The 11565-nt window shown below is 46.2% G+C and overlaps 1 protein-coding gene across 8 annotated transcripts in view; it reads right to left on the reverse strand.

The window, feature by feature from the left end:
- ppargc1a (peroxisome proliferator-activated receptor gamma, coactivator 1 alpha) overlaps positions 1–11565 on the reverse strand; it is a 308884-nt gene that overhangs the window by 19447 nt on the left and 277872 nt on the right. The gene's annotated exons all lie outside the window — the stretch shown is intronic.

Here is an 11565-nt window from a genome sequence, read left to right on the forward strand (position 1 = left end):
ACAATGGGAGGGAACTCAGCTTCAACACTTTGCTATAAATAAAGCTTGTTCTTGCTACTCGGACCCCTTTTTTGAAGTACAGGAGAAGTTGTGCGCTCGGAGCTTATAAATGTGTGAGGAGTAAAGACAGAGAGATGAATGTATGGAGAAGGCCTTGAGATGGGGAGGGTGAGGTGTGAGCTGCCAGCTATTGACCGGGGATAATAACGGCATGCGTGTCGGAAAAAAAAAAGACAGAAAAACAAAGAAAAAGGAGAACGTATATAGATCAATGTTAAGACTGAGAGTAATGCAGCTCACATGACAAAGGGGAGCGTGCGAGTCCATGTGAGGAACGACTGTGTCTTTTCTCTCGCTCGCTCTCTTTTGCATTGACAAGTGACGACAGGAACTTAAGGTTCCAAGGCCATAAAAACCCCACGGGGCTTCGGGACAGCAGAGAGATAAACAGCCTCATCACCCTGGGACGTTCTGTGGCCAGCCCAACAAGAGCAAATCCCTTCAAGCACGCGATAGGATTCACGTGGCTCGGCGATGGCACACGGCCATCATTACGCCTCTCAGATATCCACGCTGTTCCTCAGAAAAATCCCACATGCGCACGCTTCTATCTACCCTCACTTATTTAACACAATTACACACACAGCATGGACGCCGCTGTTTTGGATCTGCCGCCGAGATAGCGGCCATTTTAATGCCTCAACCCCCACCCTCCCCTCCTCCAATTTTCATTTACAGATGACACAGATATCTTGGACGTTCACTTAGCTAGCTAACAGTGAGGAAAACGTTAATCTGATGTTTATTGAGTAGATTTTCTCCTAACAACACGAACACTCAGTCATTATTAAAAAATGATAAAGGGGACATATTTCACAGAGATAACGCGGCGTAGGCTGGGGCTGTGCTGCATTGGCAAGCACATGCTTTGCAGGAAATTGCTCTGTATGAGGTGGCGTGCTGTTTAATTACTTTCAAGAAGCTTCAAAATCCACTGTGCTGGAACCCCCGCGCTATTGAAATGCTCACCGTTTTCCAGCATCCCAAGTTATTACCTGAGCACTAAGCGGATAGGTATTAACTGCTGATAAAGCCGGAGCCTTGGCTTAACCCAAACGCACATCCTAGCATGAGAAATTAAAATTTAGGAGCAATTTCAGATGATCAAAACCGAGTCTTTAATGAACTGGCCTTCTGGTTAGGCACTCATTAACCATTCAATCAATGCTCCGTTTAAGGCGTGGCTTTATTTGCCTCGCAAGAGCGACTTTAAACCAATAAATCTATATTGGGAAGAAAGTGCATTACATTAAATGTTGGGAGAGCTGTGCAGGCTTTGTTATGTCATGGTTTGAAAGGGATTGGGGCATTTCTGCAGACTCAAATGTAGTCCTGTTTAAAAAAACACACACATACACACACAAAAAATCCTCCACCAATTGGCAGACTCCCACAGGCGCACTGTATCCCCAAAGATAACCCAGAAGGGACTCTCGTATTCTGTAAGAGACACTTGTGAAAACCCTGAGTCGTGACGATCATGCAACAGCCACTGCTGCGGCTCTAGTGGAGGCACTCATAGGCCAAGTGGGGATTTGAGAAACTGGGGTAAAGAGCAAACCTCTGCTCTGGAGAGAGAGAGAGGATGATCTAATGCCTCTGTCCACGAGGACGAGCTTTTCCACGCCAGCTTAAAGACCACACCTTGTGCACCAGAGTCAATCCACTGGCAGCGACTCTCTGGCCACTTGTTTATTTATAAACAAAGTCTCCATGTGGGTGGACCTCAGAAGCTATGGCACCCAAAGGGGGTAACACCAGCACAACCTAGCACCTCGCTGACGGCCCGCGTCCGCTTATATTGATTACTACAGCAGCTGCTGAGAGGGAAAAGAGGACAGAAAGAACAAAGAGAGGAGAGAAAAATTGTCTCGGCGGGAGCACTTTCTCGTCCATCCCGCTTAATGGACCTCACCGAATTAAAGAGATCTTAACAATCCTGGGCTAATTGTGGGATCACAATATATTAACCCCACTCCAATTCTAAAGGGTGCCATTTTGCAGGAGTTTTATTCCAAATGCTTCAATTAGCCATAAAACATGCTGGCAAGTGCTGGCAGAGCTTCTCTTTACCCCCCGCTCCTCCTTCACCCCAGCCTCCCCCACGCTGGAGCAAAGAAAGCCAACTTCAGTTGTTCATTATTAGGTGAGGCCCTTTTGTTATCAGACAGGCTGTCTTTGAGATTGTCCTTGCCTTTAACTCTTTTATTGAGTTCTACAGCACAGCATTATGTTCCAGGAGATACTATTCACACGGGCTGATAACGGAAGGTGAAGGTGCTGCTTTAGACAAACACTCGCTCCTGCACGCCGGGGCAAATAGCCAAATTAAAATCTGCTAATTGCTTCCCGAGGATTCCACGCTTCTTAGCGAATTTGCCAGGGATCAAATTTTAACGGGGGCAATGGATGATTTACACGTTTAAGAAGAACCTAAAAGTGTTTTGAAAGTGCCAGAATGACAAACCTGGTGGCTGAGTAACATCGGGACGGGGTTTAGACGGGCTAAACAGCCCCTCCGCAATCTTAAATTGAGAAGCAGAACACGTGACAGACACTCTGGGAGCGCAAAGATAAAATATCTCCCATAAAATGGGTCATCTAGTATTTAAAGTGCTGTTTATTCTCGCTGCCTCTTCCTGCTCTTTCTTTCTGTAAATACAAGCACGCCAACCAGTTAGCGCAGACAGAAAACGTGCTTAATAAATTGGCCACAAAATTGGGTGGTAGGGTTAAAGCTACGCCCTGACAATTTAATTGCTTTGCTCCATCTCCATCTTTGTTCTCCCCACCACCTCCAACTCTGCTCCCTTCTCTGTCAGATTTCAAAAGCGTTCCCTTGGATGAGGTTAAGCTTGACACGGGCCAGACCTAATCATGGCACAATCAGAAACTGAAGGGTGGGTGTGTGTGTGTGCAGCATGTGGGGTTGTGGTATCAAGTCATCACATCTTGACTCTGCCAAGAGAAGCAGCCTTGGATTTGATAAACAAATAATGTCATTCTGTGTTATTACCCCCAGCCCCCAGATTTCAGAGGAAATAAATCAAAGTCAGGCTTGCCGTTAAGGCGTTAGTCAGGCCTGACACGTCGGCTGGTCACACAGGCACAACATATGGCAGCGGGGAAGGAGAGAGAAAGGAGAGGCAGGGAGGGTGAGGTACAACACGGCGCGCGGTGGAGAGACAAATCATGGCAGCCACCAGAGACGTCTGGCCATTTAGCATGAGCTTACTGAGATGGAGAGAGGGTGATTATGGCCTATACGGAGCGATGAAACCATACATAACACTGTTAAGTTCCTGTGAGTGTGTGTGCGCGCGTGGCCGTCTGCGCGAGCGAGGCGGCGGTGGCACACAGTCTGATGGTGTTCCAAATCATAAAACTAAATGTTAAACCTCAATTGTGGTCAGGGCTGTGAATGTTTCACGACATGTAGCTGTGAACTGAACACTCATGTCATTTTCCATGTGACTACAAAGTCAACAGAGCATCTCGTTATTTAGAAACCCTTTCCAAAGCAAATGATCCTATGAAGTAGATATGGTGGCTCTACGTGTTCTGGACACACACCCAAAAAGAAAATAAAAAAAATCATAGTACTGGTAGTATAAAATCTTTTGCTTTCTAAATGGAGACAAGCTTGTCCAGCCCCGGCACCAGGCAGCTGATTTTAGCCTTCCCCGTCCTACTTAGCTGTATTTCCATAACTGGTCTGGATAATCCTTTTTTATCGGGCACAAAGTCACTATTTTCCATTTAAACAAAAACGGCATCTCTGTAAATGAGACAGTGATGTCACAGGAGTCGACTGCTTAGATGCCAGATGCCTATCCGGGTTTAGAAGGCTACGTGAGTTATAAATCAGCGAGGAAACGGTTCGAGCCATCAATAAGGAACAGGATGTGTGTGCGCGCGCGGAGTTGATGCATCTCCGGGGAACCATTTGAGACTGTTACAGCACTATCAGATGAGTTGATGGGGGAATGAGAGAGGAAAAAGGGAAAGTGAAAAGAGGGGATATCTTTCTCTGCGTTTGTGTGTGTGTGAGACAGAGTGAGCCGAAGAGAGAAAGAGAACTCTTGTTACACTTTTTGACACAGGCCAGATCCGATTGTGACACCTACCCAAGGGATGTTAGCAGTGCTGTTCTTTCTGGTTCTGTGACGGGGGGAAAAAAATCCTTTGACTGGTAACCTTGCTGCTCAAACTCACCACCTGAACTCTGTCACACATCTGCTGAGATCAGCTGTCACATGCCTTCAGACCCGTCAAGCCCTTTCTGTCTAACTTTGGGTCACGCGGTCTCGGGGTTTGTGCCTTTTCGCAGAAGCACACGTGACCTGGAAAGATTTGCAATCTTGCAAAAAAAAAAAAAAAAAAAACCTCTAGAGACAATGCAAACTGCCGTCGAAACACATTATTTATGACACAACCGTAAAATAATCCAGTAACCTCTATCTAAACACGTCGTAAAACGCACGCACGCACGTCTACATATCACACATTCTCGCACAGCTAACCAAATAACAGCTCGCAGGAGGCTCCGGTCTGTCCCGGTACAGCCTCCCCATCTACAGTCCTGCCCCAAGCTGCTGTTGTTTTCCTTCTACAGCCATCCAACAGATGGTCCAAGCAACCGTTTGCTAACACCACCAAATCACACACCATCATAATGATTGGACACTCTTTTGTTTTGGCAGCTACCTCCCAATCGGCTTGGCATGTGGAAACACTGATTGCTGTGATTGCTCTGACTGTGCCTTGCTCTGACGGCCACAGCAGGAGGGAGAGCAAAACAGAGATTTGGAGCTTCAAATAAGGAATATTCAGCTAGATGCAGAGATGTGATGAGGAATGGTGCTTCTCTCTGCTTTTTTTCCCCCTTCTCCTCCTAATGGCATGCAAATAGCTATTTGCTTAAGTCAGCAGCTCTGAATGTGCACTACTAAGCAAGGGGCCTTTGAACCTACTGTTACACTGCTGATAATGTGTTGGAGGAACACAGCGAGGGGGGACAGAGTGAGCGCAGAGAGGGGCAGAAAAAAAAGAAGCAGACACAGTGTTTCCACTGTCCATCTTGCCGCTACATTTCCTGGCTGGAATGCAAATCTGTCATCGGCTGTCAAGTGCAGCTATTCATAAAACAATTACATACAAAGAGAATGCAGGCCACTTCAGTTCTGACATTTACACAGATTTGAGAACGAACCAGAGTTTGTTGTTTTTTTTCCCAAAGAAGACTCAATGTTATTATCCTCCTCTGACACCACCTTTAGACACACACGCACACACGCGCACCTTCACAATGCAGCTCCCTGACCTTTCGGGCCCTGCCGAGCCCATCGAGAGTTCGTGGCGTTTCATTTGTCATGGTAATGTCTTCCTCGGAAAGACGCCAACCCGAGGAGAACCAGGATGGAGTGGACAAGATATAGTCGTCTGCAGCGTTTTCAAACCACAAGACGCCTCGAAGTGTGCTCCTGTGTCACTATCCCGCTGAGCATCTTTGCGTGCGCGTGTTTGTACACACGACAGGGGACCCTATATCGGAAATTTATGGTAATTGAAAAAGGCCCAATCTTTCGGGAGGGGAAAAATGCAGTCAATTTGATTCCGCAGCGCAAAAAAAGGTCACCCTATTCAATTTGCACTCAATGCCATATGTGGCACGACAGGGAAACACCTGAAAGCAAACGATCTTATCGTGGCCTCGCAGGCTTCGCCACTTAACCGCCGCATAAAGCTATTTGCTGATTACTAAATAAACGCATTATCTTTCACTTTGATTTTTGCTTGTGCGCGCAAGCCGGCGCCTCGTCGCTTTTGGATTCAGGTAGAAAGCTGCCACAGCGGCGTGTGCGCCTCTTATCCGTGTCGTGACTTTGCGAGCGTGTTATCTGAGTGTTTCTTTCTTCTTCTTTTTTTTTTTTTGGCCTCGCACACTTTCCACTGCCGTGTGTGTGCGGGCTGCACGTCTGGTCGAGCATGTAGGGCTGCACGAGCTCTCGCATGTTGGGTGAGTGGTAACAATGCGGGGGTGCGCCCATCTTTACAAGCAAAGAAATGAAGAAAACATCAAAGGAACGGTGCACGTAAGTCGATACAATCCCAACCCATCGATGTGAGGCAGGGATACGATGAGAAAGGATGAGGGGTTGGGAATGTGTGGGGGCATGAAAGCTCTCACGGTCTTTCTTTGTAGCTGCCAGCGCCGAATTCTGAGCTGAATTTCATCTTAATCTGGGATCTATTCTCTGTGGAATACTGATCATGTTGCCTTTTTGAATGGATAGGCTTTACATTTACATTTAGCCGAGCAGACCCGACACACCTGCACCCACTAGTAGAGTGCGTAACGTCTGCCAAACACAGAATGATCAATGGTCGTTGACCACTTGATGACAAGCGTCCAACACTCGAAATCCCTTCCCTATCTGCCCATCAAGTTATTATACAACAAAGCCCACAGCAATATGAAAAGAGGTTTGGCAAGCCAGTGTGTAGCCTGAAAATGGGTTTCTGGAAAGAGCTGATCAACAAGCAGACAATTTTAGAGCCGTTGACTTCCTGATGTCAACAGCACTATCATGGCAGACACATCCAGCAGATATATCCCAAATACACCACTTCACAAATTCACAAAACACATATTTTACAGTTAAATGGAGTCTGCTTTCAATGTGTTTGTGCCAAGTAATAATAATGCTTACACGTACATCGTAATTTTGAATTGAACACCTGCAACCCATAACCCCCATTCTTTTGGAGACACCCAGCCTGTTTCTACATCCATCTCTGACACAGCTAACCCCCCCGCGACTGACGTCTCCTTCTTAAGTCTCAGTCTAATCCAAATGACATTTTAATACGCTCAATTTTTGCTTTTCAAAAAGTCAAACAAAAAGCGGCGTTTTTCCCTCCGCGCTGACAAAATGTCTGCAAAAGCATCAGCTCCTACTGCAGCTACTGATTGGGCAGCAAGTGAGTCATCCAAGCATCGAGTCACTCATGCATCTGCAGAGCCTCCGAGAGCCTCTTGAACTATTTGAGGCCTGTGCAGACTTAAATGCTTCAGGAATAAGCTGGAGCTATGAGCATGCAGTGCACATAATAAAGCTCCTTTCAAATGGGGAGGGGTTTTTTTCCTCTTTTTTTTCCTCTTTTCCTCCAGCTTTTACAAACTGAGTCTCAAACAAGGGAAAACCTTCACATGTACAGTGCAAGACTGCAATAAGACACGGACAAATGCATTTACCTAAACTGTATACCAGCAACAACAAAACAGACGTTTATCAAAGAGCACTTTCTCTCATAAACACGGAAACTTGCTTTTATTTCATTACTAACCTGTCGTGCAAGTTCGTGTGGAAGTCGTGTTACAACCAGCAGAGCCTGACAGAATATGGCAGACTAACGGGGTAGAAGACTTCTACAACTGCTGGGTTTACCAGCATAGAAATATAAGCAGGCCTTTGCTGAAGACGGGCAGCAGCGTTTTGTCCAAAACTGACAGCGTTTCACCCCAAATCGAGGCGCGCACTGATTGAAGACTTGTCTCCATGCTCTTCCCCTCTTTCTCAGCATTTATATATATATTTTTCCCCCATTCCACTCTGTTATTTTATATTGCTTTCTCATTACTGGCTAGTGCTTTCTCTCTTACCTTTGCTCATCTCTCCCTATCAGTCTGATCAGCTCATTTTATCTCTTTGCCCAGGAGGAGCCTGCACTTCCCGCCTTTGTTGCATTAGAGAAAGAGTATAAAAGCATTCCAGGAATCCCTGTTTATATATCTTCCTTCCACTCTAAAGTGTACACTGTTAAATAATACAAGGAAAGTTGGCCTTATCGCGCGGCATCGGCGCGACATGTTGCTGTGTGAGTGAGAGTATAAGTCGGTGGGTGGGGGGGTGGGGATTATTGGCTTAGTGTTTTGGCCAGGTTAAAGTGAAACAGCCCTGAAAGGCTCTTAGTGAAGATTACCCCACGTACTAAAAATAGTCATTTTCACCCAGTGCACACACACGCACACAGACACAGAGACAGGAAGCAAGTGTCTAACGTGATGTGTCTGGCCAGAAAAAAAAACCCACTATCTGATCTTAGCATTGGGCGTCTCAATTCCACAAAGACACAAACACACACATGCACACACTGAAGGCTCCGCTCTGATGAGAGAGATGGGTATCCACTTGGGGCATGGGATCAGCTGGGGCAGGAACACCAAACCATGCCTCAATCAGCAGCAGTGGCCCAGTGGGAATATGTGTTGAGTGTGTGAGAGAGAGAGATGAGGGAAGGGGGGACTAGACAGGGAAGCCAAGCAGCCACCACCAGACCCAAAGATGTTCCCTTGCTCTTTTTCCAAACATTCCCTGTGGGGACTTTATTTTGGCTATATTCACCATTCTGCTTACTATCCTTTTATTTTTTTTCCCTCCTCCTTTGCTCCCATCTCCCTTCCAGCCTTTCCTTCCAGAAGCGACTGTTGGGGGGCCAGAATATATTTGTTTAGCCACTGCTGCTCCAACTTGCCATGAGCCAGGGACAAATGCCTTGCCTTGGGAGTGAAAAGACAGAGAGCGGGAGAGAGGCGGAAAAGGGAGCCTACAGTGTTATGGGGCAGGCGGGTTGAGAGCTCTTGTTGTGGAGTGGATCTGACAGATGCTCCGAGATGACACAGGCTTGGACAACCCATGTCGGCATCTCTCTCTACTATACATCTGAGCCTATTTGTCTGCGCTCCCTCTCATTTATGTGTCTTGAAACGGAGCAGCACAGCAGAGCTGCGGGCCTGAAAGCCGCGGCTTGCCTTCAGCTCGACAGTGATGGAGGATTTCTTCCAGCAGACAGTGCAAACAATGTCTCGGCACAGTAAAACTGAAGGGAACTCGAGATGAGGAAAGTATGGTGTATTCTAATAAGACTCACTTGAGAAAATCATATTATACAGAGGAATATGATAATTCATACACCCTTTGCTGGAGCAGTGAACTGATGCGGGTGGTGTACTCTCAAATGTCAGCATAAATTTGCAAAATAAACGCAACCGGCATTCAGCAGGGAGTAGGAACAGGGACAATAAGGGTCTCTGCTGTGTGTGTGTGTGTGTGTGTATATGTGTGTGTGTGGGCGTGACAATTCCTCTCAGAGGGTCTATGGCTTTTTGTGCTTGTTCCTGTTTCAGCTCACAGGAGCTATAATGCCAACAAGTGTGTGAGCTAATCTGTGCTTACACAAGTAGGCAGGGCTGCTTGAGGAAAACATTTCATCACAGCATGTTTTATCAAAGCCTTCTAAAGATGACCCAATCAATCTAATCTGCCTTTACTTAAGAATAAGCGCCTGAGCATCTGTCCAATAAGGCAAAAACAAAACAAGACAAAGCACCATAATGCCTTTTGAAGGCGAGTGCCATCACATACACACACACATTCTGAACACACAGCATCCTGTTGGAGTAATATAAAGAGTTTTCATACGTGACACGGACCACATGCATGCTCTCACAGCACGTCTCTGTATGATATCTGAATAATGCTTTAAGCCTCGGCTTCTTATTTTACTACATACTAAGCCCATAACATTTTACTTCCAATCCAGGGGCTTTGGTTCGGGCTGGCACAAGCCCAAGGCCCTCCTGGTCTATACGTTTTCACCATCCATCTGTCCCCATGCCTCTGCATCTGTCCTGTCATTTGCTGCTCTTTCCTCTTTGTTTCACTCTTTATCTCACCCTTGTCCTGTCTTTCCACCTGTCCATCTATCATAAGCGCATCTCACACGTATCGAGGTATAGGCAGCCCTGACATGCCAAAAGTTGCACTCAGAGCCAGTTTTCTTTCATAATACCGCAGGCTGACTCGCAGCAGAGAACAGCTGTAAATGCCTTCCCATGCATACATGTGATGTGACCGTCCCACGTCCCTGAGGGACCGCCGCTAGGACGTCCACAGTGGAATTTGAATTAAGCCCAGACCAGTGTGACACATTTCCATCACTCAAACGGTTGACACGAAATCTGAGTAGAGACCTGTGGTTCCAAAGACACTGGGTCACACCTCTATGCTGTTATCTTTGGCAGTACATTGGGAACTTATTGGAGTAACTACCCCTCAACAACTGCAGCCCAAAATAGACCGTGGACTTTCACAGTCGGCCCGTTTTGAAGAGGTGTCAAACAAGCCGGGCCAGGAGCAATAGCTTTTATGTGTGTGTGTGTGTGTGTGTGTGTGTGTGTGTGTGTGTGTGTGTTACAGAGGGGAGGTGGGGGTGTATCATTCTCTACATTGGTGTCAGGGACAGTTGGGACAGTGGCAGGGAAAGGAGCAAAAGGCCAGCCAGGGGACAGCTTGTGATCTAATACCAAGCACTGCTTCCAGAACACAACGCATATACACACAGAAACAGACACAGACAAAGTATTTTTACACACACATGCTGCTTAAAAAGTGTGCAAACACTTCCCATCGACCCCTTAATAAGAAAATAAAGACCTTCAAAGGGATGCACTCTTTTTATGCAACCAACCCAGTAAAAGCCACATATCACTTTTAACTCTTTACCCCTTGAAGGCCAACTATGAGGAACCATTGAAGGTCTGTTCTGAACTGAGCGGTTTCTGTCATGTTTTAGGCCTGCTTATAGAACAAAATGACTGCGTGTGCATCAGAGGGTGGTCTCTGGCTATGCAGCTACCCTTTGAAAAACCTGGAAACTATTCTAATGGTCGTCAAACCAAGTCTTGATTGATATACACGAATGAGTCAAAGCATGTGATTAATGGTACAGGGGAGGTCTTCAAATGTGGTGTTATGGTGGAAAGAGTTAGCATGGCACTAGCCTGAAATGCACAGAGTCACATTAAAAGACAGGCATGCACATAGGAGGCCTGTTAGTGGTGATGACAACAGCAATGGCGACTGTTCAAATGCCACTTTTTGTTCTTGTTATTTTTTTGTTTCTTTGCACACTTCTTTAGATTCTCCAGATAAAGCTGTGTAAAAGTGACCCACTGTATTTGTAAAAGAAGGACCGCCATCACTTTAACCTCTTGCTGTACTCGAACCTACTTTAAGCTGGCGACGTTACCCACTCCCTGCGTGAAAATGGCCCAATGATTTCCATGATGCAATCCTTCCTGTCCCAACTGTCAAGTCAGACCCCGTTTACTCATTTGCTACTGTACTGCGTCGCATTAAAATGCAACCAGAATAAATGCTCCGGTGCAAAAGAAACAGCGGCATGTTTTTCTTTCTGTCAAAGCTGCAACCCGTTTCAGCAGCTGAGTCACTTAACAACTGAACGCAGGTTCAAACTTCCAGGGAGTAAACTTTAAAAAGAGGGGCATCAGCTTGACAGCTGCACCCAGCTGTTACACGTTTTTGGAGACAGCCTTGATAATCTGCTACCTGCTTTTTCTCAGAACGCACATATAGTCAGACTCAGTGAGTAAGGTTTATTTATTTGGAAGGAGAGGAACATGCATTAAAAAAAAAAAAA

Source organism: Haplochromis burtoni, unplaced genomic scaffold (genome assembly GCF_018398535.1).
Source record: "Haplochromis burtoni strain Fernald_Lab_line unplaced genomic scaffold, NCSU_Asbu1 Contig_198, whole genome shotgun sequence".
Taxonomy (NCBI): domain Eukaryota; kingdom Metazoa; phylum Chordata; class Actinopteri; order Cichliformes; family Cichlidae; genus Haplochromis; species Haplochromis burtoni.